At 34.5% G+C, this 9,618-nt stretch overlaps 1 pseudogene; it reads right to left on the bottom strand.

Moving 5' to 3' along the window:
• Positions 1 to 8,961: 8,961 nt before the first annotated feature.
• LOC144977590 (cdc42 homolog pseudogene) overlaps positions 8,962 to 9,618 on the bottom strand; it is a 1,045-nt pseudogene continuing 388 nt past the window's right edge.

The following is a 9,618-nucleotide window of genomic DNA, read 5'->3' as shown; positions in this document are numbered from 1 at the left end:
TGCCTGTCTCTTTTCTCTCTTATTTTGCTCGAATTTCGAATTTTCGATCAGTGACAGTGCTTTCCAGAGTGGAGCATGATGTTCAAGGACCTTCTGTAAAGTTGTGCATTATGTATGTGCCGATGTACTTTCACTTGGCTTTAAAGATGATACAATCTCTTTTTTAAAGTTATGGAGATCAATTTGACTTTTTCGTCATGATAAAAGTGTACATGCATTAAAGGTAAGCAAGAAATGACTGTTATATCTTTAGATGGACTGTCTTCCTCTTTTACTTTATGAGTTGATTTGTTAATTCGTTGCATCAGGTAGTATGTTTTCAATGTTTTCATCTTCCTTGCACGATGAGTCATCCATATGGAAATTGAAGTCGCCCGTAATGATGAAAGGTGTTTAAGTTGTAGATCTTAAATGGGCTAAATTATTGTCAAATTTATCAATAAATGTTGATATTGTGAATGTATTTATGTTTTTCGGTGGAAGAAGAGAAACGCATACTATATTCAGATGCTGCGAGGACGATCGAATTCCAAGAGAGCCGCTTCGAATGTAACAAAACTTGACTCTAGTCTATTTCCTGGTGTAATGGCAGATTTCATATTTGTATACAAGAATGCAATGCCCCCTCCTTTACGACAGATTCGTAGAAATCATTTGATTGAGTAACCATTTTATGTCATTTCTGCTTGTGTAAACGCATCTCCTGATTTTATCCATGTTTCTGTTACACAAAGAATATCAATGCCCTTCTCATTATCAGGTCTTTTATATCTTGGGATTTTCTATTTGTTGATTGGGAATTTAGACAACCGATGACTGCATTTCTCTTTTTTATCCTTACTATTCACTGTTAAGATCTTATTTTCGTCATTATTGGTTTCATTAAAGCCATTCACAGATTTAAAAACATCGATGTGTGTCGGTGACGGTCGAGGTGATTTCTGGTGTCCTGGTGGTTGACGACCTTAATCGCCCTTTTTTTCTTCGTCCGCCCTTTCGAACTCGTCTAGAAGTTTTAAAAATAAATGTATTGTTTACAAAAGGCACGTTGAACAAAGTATAAAAGACAAATCAAAATGGCCGATGTTGTAGAATCCATTCTAAAAATCAATTTTATTAAATGCAGGAATGTTAAAAATCTTCTTAAACTATTAGAAAAGGTACACGGTGATATAACAATGATCATCGGCCGTTAGCAGTATAATTTCCAATTGAGAATATAGAGTAAATCCAACACAAAACATAAATGTAATCACAGCATATTCGATACAGCCTGTTTGACACAAACACACACACACACACACACACACACACAAGTAATATCATATTCCATCTGATGTTACATTACACTGCATATCGTCATGATACACACACACACACACATACATATATATATATATATATATTATATATATATATGTGTGTGTGTGTGGTGTGTGTGTATGATGTTACATTACACTGCATATCGTCATGATACACACACACACACACACATATATATATATATACACACACAATATATATATATATATAATATATTATATATATATATTTATATATATATGTGTGTGTGTGTGTATCATGACGATATGCAGTGTAATGTAACATCAGATGGAATATGATATTACTTGAACACATCTAACATTGATGTTCACAAGTCCGAATGAGACCTCGTGCGCATTTGATACTCTAAATGGACCGAGTAACCCCATGATTTGGTTCCAGCAAAGGTATATAATGTTATGATAATACAGTACTTCAGAGAAAACATTGCTCTATTCAGATATTTTAATGCCGATTTACATTATGCTCTTCATTCTAATGGGAATGGGTGGAACGAACTCATGCCACAAATGACCTTATCTCGATCACCATAGTCACAGAAATTCATGAACAAATTATAATAACACAAAAGCACTCGTATATCTAACATTGGAAATCTACTGTCTAATTATATCATACAATTTAGAAGAAACCAATGCGCTAAAATAGACTTAGAATCTGATAGATATTCTAAATTAAACCCGTCTTTATTAATATCATTGGGGACCATGGATTAGGTGGATGAGTGCTTCACACGCAAAGAGACCAAGCTCGATTCCGGCTGCAGCCGAAATTATTTTCGATCCCCTTATTCACACAGCAATGATTGGATAGCTGTATCTGCGTTTGATCTGGTGGAAAGTATTTTACGATAGACTAGCGTCATTTTCAAAAGGTATCATACAATTCCTTTTGTCCACTTAACGCAATAGAAAACGCATAAATTCCGAACCCACTGGCCTAACGGATCTGAATGACTACTAATGTTTATCAGTGTACATCTAGTGTGTCATATTCGATTTAAAAGAAACAAGTGCAGAAACCAAAGACCATCTGGAAAATAAATAATCTACATTTAATGCAAGACTGTGGTGTTAAGTTGCTCTCTAGTTTCCTATACATTTGAGATAATCATTCTTTAACTGCCTTACTTTGGGAAAACAGGTATTAACAAAATTGGACAGAAAATTCGTCATTCAAATAGCCATTGATTTATTGACCCTTTTCGTGGCCAAAAGACTCTACGCGAGTCCCAGGTTTTAGAGATTTTGCCAATTTGGAGTCATTTAAACCAATCGATTTTTGAAGGACTAGTTTTCTGGCCAAATTATTAAATACAAGTTATTCCAGAATGCAACAGCTTACTGGTTAAAGGAATAATACTGATTTTCTCTCGCATGAAACGCTCCGTCACAAAATAAAAATAAAAAATCAAACAAACAAACAAATGCATTCACACAAAAACACATAGAGAGGCACACAAATCATTGCAGATATATACGTGAATCAATACGATTACATTCATCTGGAAGGGAATTCATCAGGAGGGACATACAGCTAAATCTGATTAGTAATAGGTAGAGGCCAGGTCTTTTTTCAAGCCGTGTCCTTGTCTCGTTGACTCCATTTCTCTATAGGGAGGAATGATTGCTCCATCAAGCCCGTCTTCAAGTCAAAAGGCCACTTTGAAACGTTGTCGGAATACATGATTCGGGTCCTAATCAATACTGTTGGGAAACTCAGAGTCGAGACTTCAGTTTTATTACGTCGACTTAATTCACTCTATTATTTGTTACGAATTGCCTCTATTGATTATTACTGTGCTGGACTGTTTCAAACTATTCAATACATCATGCAGTATCTACCCCTTATGGATCACCGGACCAAAAACGTGTCAAGAGGAACAAGTCTAAGTCCTCTAATGTTATCTATGTCATGTCCAACGACAGTGTGGTCATTGACTAAAGTGTCAAGATTGCCCCGGACTTCTTATATACCTCTGAATTTCACATTCTCTCTCTCTCTCTCTCTCTCTCTCTCTCTCTCTCACTCACTCTCTCTCTCTCTCTCTCTCTCTCTCTCTCTCTCTCTTCCTATTTTTGTGTGTAAAAGTGTGTTAATCTTTATGTTTCATTGCATTCCTATCCACTGTATCTATCTATCATCTATATATATATATATATATATATATATATATATATATATATATATATTGCTCCCTCTTACACACACAACACACACATATATATATATATATTTATATAGGTATATATATATATATATATATATATATATATATATATATATATATATATATATATATACATACATATCTATCTATTTATTATTCATCCATGTATCTAAATATTTATTTTAATACTTATCTATATATTGATCTATCATTATATCTATGTATCTACATATCTATCTAACTATCTCTCAACATATCCATATATCTATATATTTATAAATTATAAAAACAAAAACCATGAAATAATAGTGCTCAACTTCAGTATGAAAGGAGCTATTTATAAACATTTGAAAGATAATTAAGATTTTTTGACTTCTACAACGTTGTTATCGAGCGTTGCTCTCATCAGGAAGTGGAAGTAAAAGTAGATTGTTGTGTTTTCGTATTTGTATAGATTCGTGTTTATGGAGGTGGGTAATTACATAAAAGGTGTTTGTTTCTATGTCTGCATGAGGAAGTTAGTTCGTTTCTTCTGTTGAGTGTTGCTATGTTCGGTTTAGTGATGATGAAGAATTTTTCTTCCAAGTAGAGGTTGCAACTCTTAGAAGAGGGGGAGTACGACTGTGCTCTGGAGATGATTTTCCATGTGATGCTGTGTTGTATGTTTTTTTCTTTGAGGTTCCAAATGTGTTCGCTTAGTGTAGTAGAATGTCGTTTTTGTATGTTTCTGAAGGAAGATGTATGCAGGTTGTATCTGGTTTTGAATGAACACTCGGTGAGGCCAATGTATGTTTCTTGTTTTGGTGTGTCTGGTCGTGTTACTGTGCCTTGATAAATTACGTTTTGAGTCAGGCAATTGCCGTTTAGTGGGCATGTTGTCTGGGTCCTACAGTTGCATTTTTTCTCTAGGTTGTTGCTGGGCTGATCTGGCTGTGATAGTTTTCGGTTATTGTTGGAGGAAATAATGTTGAACCATGTTATGTGTCGTTTTCTTTGTCGTTTTTTTTTGTTGGGGTGGTAATGGTCTCTTCCTCATATTTTAGTTTGTAGTTATATCCACTTTTTTGTAGTACGGTGGGATTGCATCGTTGAATATGTTGTTGTTTGTAGAGTTGTTAGATAGTCGTTTGTTAATGCTCCCGGGGATGTTTTTATTATAGATGGCGGGTGATTGCTATGTCTATGAACGTACAATGGGATGTTGTTGGGTTTTGAAAATGGTTGGTAGGAGCCGTCGTTTAGGTTGATGATTATGTCCAGGAAGTCGAATTTGACTTTTTGCGTTTTGAGCTTGAATTTATTAGAGTGTCTGCACATTGTCATTAGTTCTGATCTTTTGTTTAAGGTGCTATTGTTTCTGTGGTTCTATATATATATATATATATATATATATATATATATATATATATATATATATATATATATATATATATATAAGTAGGCACACTCACGTTTTTGTCAATGCGATCGTTTCAATGGGTTTCTATATCCTCGATCGTCATTGGACCGTAGTGTACTTATCAATTGGGTTAGATGTTAGTGTTTTTACGTCCTTATTCGTGTTCCGATGTGTATGTTATTGATTGGGCGGGTTAAAGTTCCTGACAACTCGACAGATAGTAAGACAATTTTAAGTTTAAAGAAATAGGTAGTAGAAGTAGTGTTAGATTATATGACACGTTATATAGGGATAGATAGGCTCAGTAGGTTAATCCCGTTAAAGCAGGAATACTTGAATATAAATTAACAGAATTGCCTCACACAATTACACGTTAACACATATTTAGCCAAAAGAACAAAAGTACATTTTAATTAATTAAAGTTAGGCTATGATTAGTTAATTTTCATCCCTTCATGGTCCGTTTCTCAATTTATTATTATTGGTTTCTTATCTGTTTGGCTGTGACTGTTGGCCGTGTTAAGGTTGCTTCTGTCTGGTTATTTTATGGAGGCAGCCTTTTATTCATTCCTGGTTGTCCCAGTGAGTCACTTGATAGATTCAGCTCGTTTGCTGGGTAACCTTATCTGTGAAAACACGGAGCAAATCTTTGACTAATTTCAACATTTATATTCCTATGAGCAGAGATGTCGTGAGGATTTCCAATTACCACTCTTGGCATCAACACTGATCTAAATTGTGTTTGTCATGATCCTTAATTTAATTAACGAGGTACAGGAAGGTGAGTGGGATGGGGAAAGATAAGTAAACAATGCGAGCATAATAATCAATACATATGAATACATATAATGATATCGCGTATTAGCGATATGACATTTGTAAATGTAATTCGTGTAATGTAGTTCATTCATTTGGAAGACGTACATACACATACAATGATATATACATATATTGAGACAAAACATGATACCATGCGTTTAAGTGAGTTTTGTGTGACACAGCCAATCCAAGGTATGTGATTTTTGAAACAATGCTCAAATGAGTAGATTTTTTGGGTGCGAAAATAACTCCAGCTTCAAGCAATTGTAATCTACTAAATCGTGAAATCAGTTACGTAAAATATCATGCACGTTTAAAAACCAATCAATTTGGATCGTGTTTTTGATTGTTGTGTAAAGTAATTATAATTTCCTCAATTAAATAAACTTTGAAAACTTGATTAGAAATACTTGATTTTTTAGCCATATGAATTTCAACGTTTTAGGTGACATAGTAAAAAAGTGGGAGACATCTAAACAGGGGACAGTTATTCTGAGACATCCTGTATTTACCAGGTGGTCAGCCAAAAAAAAAAGCTTCGCTCTTTGTCGGCTTGTATCTCTAAGACACTTCAATAGATTTCTTCCAAACTCAAAACACATAAAAACAAATCCTTATACGTAGACTGTCAAAATTTCATGGATATGAATTGAGAAACAAAAGATACATTAAAAACCATATTAAGAAATACAATATCAGAGAAACATGACGCGACATTGTAGAGAGTAAAACTAAAATGGCGATACTAATCTTAACTTTTGTTGCCATTTTAGCAACAAAAAACTATGTGACCATCAATTTTATTTTCATCATAAGTGTCCTCATCACGTATGAAATCGTCTATGTAGCACACTCAAATGTCTGTTCTGATCCAACGAATATAAAGTTTGTACTTTAAGTGATCAATAGCACAGCCGTCTTATTTAATGATACAACGTTGTCAATTTTTCAAACTCTCTGCAATGTTGTGCCATTTTTCTCTGATATTGTATTTCTCATACGGTTTAACAAAATCTATCTTTTGTTTATAAAATATTTTGACAGGTTACTTAAAAGGATTTGTTTTATTTGTGCTTTGAGTTTGAAAGAAATATAATGAAGAATTTAAAAGATACAAGCCGACAAAGTGCGCGCGTGTGTTTGTGATCATCTGATATTATATTAAAACTCTCTTTATTCGATTTCTAATGAGGGTGAACTCGAGAGAGTTTAAGTGGGTTATGTGGTATGAATGATTTTTTTTTTCAAATCCACCAGTTTTTAATTCATTTCTATCCAAAGTATTTACCATCCGAAATAGGGATAACAGCAAGACGACAAATAGATTATGTGATAGGACAGGGAAGAATTGTGAAAGTAATAATAGCTAAGTGTTATAGTACAATATAATCATAACATGATGCGGCAGATATGAATGAAAGATGGAATAAATTCGCTACCTGAAATTGATGTATGTCTTGATAAAGTAATTGAAATCAACCAAAATTACATAGTTCAACAACAACAACAACAAATATTCGCACTACTCTCTTTGGAAAAAAAAAACAAGGGGTATATGGAGTCTGGTATTGTGATTAACTTTTAACTAATGAATAATAAATTACGTGCATCCATATCAACGTTTGACTCCTTATGAGCTCTAAAAGGATATTGTGTTTTACTCAGTGAAACGAAATCCCACCAGGGCTGTTAGTATCATTGAATGACAGGGAAGCAACGATGGAAGTCTCCAAGGATTTGAACATTTTCATAGCAACAATTACTTTAAAAACGTTTAATTCTCAAAGAGGCTCATTCAATTCCTGGTAATAGCAAGGGTATCAATAAGCACTATTCTATACGATCCAGGTAAACACCAAGAAGTGTGTATTAAGGAACCTATATATTGAATGAGGGATGAGTACCCAAGAAAGAACAGCGAATTGGCAATGGCACAAAATAATATGTCAAAGCAGACCTCCCTAATTCTACAAAAATTCGTAAAATAACGAAATTTTGACTCGAATTCCAGAACTTTATCAGCGTTTCTAAGTCATTAAAACTTATTGAAAATAAAAGTTGATGCCATAGTACATAATGTTAGGGATTTTGAAGTGTTATTTCATCATTGGGAGACTAAATTGTTGGTCTATAAAGTTAACTATACCGACTTTTATTTTAATTTCCTAAGAATGCGAATTTTAAAATTTCTAAGTAGACAGGTCTGGTCATGGTGTACCTATTTTTAAAGTAGCTAAATATGATAATTATAAAATGATCTTCCCATCGCAGCCTTTGATGACACTTTGTGGGATTTAATATGATTGTGCGTATGTGTGTGCGTGTGTGTGTATGTATAAATAAGCTAACGCTTGAAACAATGTTGTAGAAGTTAAATAATCATAATTATACTTGAAACGGTATATATATATAATATATATATATATATATATATATATATATATATATATATATATATATATATATATATATATATATATATATATATATATATATATATATATATATATATGGTCCGTTGATAACACGTCGTGTCGCATAGGCCTTAGGGGCGGTTTGAGTATAATTATTAGGAAAATCCTTTTAAAAAACTGATTTCGAGATTGAAATATTAGGAGCCGCTTGGACCTGGTGTTGCAAACAATATTTAGGGAATCACGCATAGTGATGGTCATGTCCATCGGATGTCAGCATTTTGATCTTGGATGTCTCTAGGACAGCTTGTGACATGCCCTGTTTTGAAAGTAAGTGTTCGTCACACATTGTTTCTGATAGCAGCAGAGTTCTAGAAGCCTTGACCGTTCACATTCATCTTTCCTGTGTTGTGGTGCCCCAAAACGTTTGGCCATGATTCTCTGTCGACACCAACTCGCGCGTTGAAGTCGCCAAGCAGGTAGATGTGCTCCGTTTCTGGGATCTTGTAGAAAACGGCGTCTAATGACTCAAAGCTTACCAGTAGGATTATGGTAATCCCTCCCACCGTCGAAGACAACTAGTACGCCAATAGAGCAAGGACTTATCACTCGTAGACTGCTGTCTTCCGTGCTGTTACTCTTCATCGGTGAAGTTGAGACTAGAGTGTTCTCTCCAGGGCGCGCCCTGGGAAAAGTAAAGTGGAGATCATGGGCTGCCCTGTAACCAGAACCTCTCTCTCTTCCTCCTTGGTGTGGTCCAAAGGATCGCACAGCGATTCGTTCGGCATCAGTTTGGCTGCAGATTTCTGTAGGGTTTACTCCTTATCCTTTCCTTCTCCCGAAGGTATCCACAAGGCAACGAAGTCATACACCAAGGGCAGGGGCATGGGTGTTGTATAGTCGAGCGACACTGGACTCCAGGACTGTCCATCATTCTTGGCACTTCTGAGACGTTTCCTTGTCCTAGAAGATGGGTTGCCTGTCAAGGCTATCGAGTCCCATCTACCATTATTACCATGGTAAACATAATTATATTATACCTATTCAAAAGTTGCATTTTTTAATCTACAAGACTTTGTGATCTGTAAAGATAATAGTATTGAAATAAATTAAATCTAACTTATTTGATACAATTGGCAATCCCCAAATATCTTTTAAAACAATTAAGGGTAACAAACGCACCACATTTTTTATCAGTAATAACAGTTTCAAAATAACAAGTACAGGCAACAAAGTGGTAGATATATCTATTTCACATTGATCAAAGTATATTATTCAACACTTTACAGCAGTTTGCAGCTCAATATTGAGACTAGTAATAAAAACAAGTCATAAAATAGCAATAGCCCACCGATGCTTGATTTTCTGTTTTTCGGGCTTTGCATTCTTGGGATCTAATACAGATAAAATTGCTTCATCAAAAACATCCATCAGACCATGTCTTGTTAAAGCACTAAATCCAGCATAGATAT

The sequence above is a fragment of the Berghia stephanieae genome, chromosome 1 (assembly GCF_034508935.2).
Source record: "Berghia stephanieae isolate SIO BIC M18660-M18661 chromosome 1, UCSD_Bste_1.3, whole genome shotgun sequence".
Lineage (NCBI taxonomy): Eukaryota > Metazoa > Mollusca > Gastropoda > Nudibranchia > Aeolidiidae > Berghia > Berghia stephanieae.
Note: the sequence above shows the minus strand (reverse complement) of the source record. Positions and strands in the feature narration are given on the sequence as shown.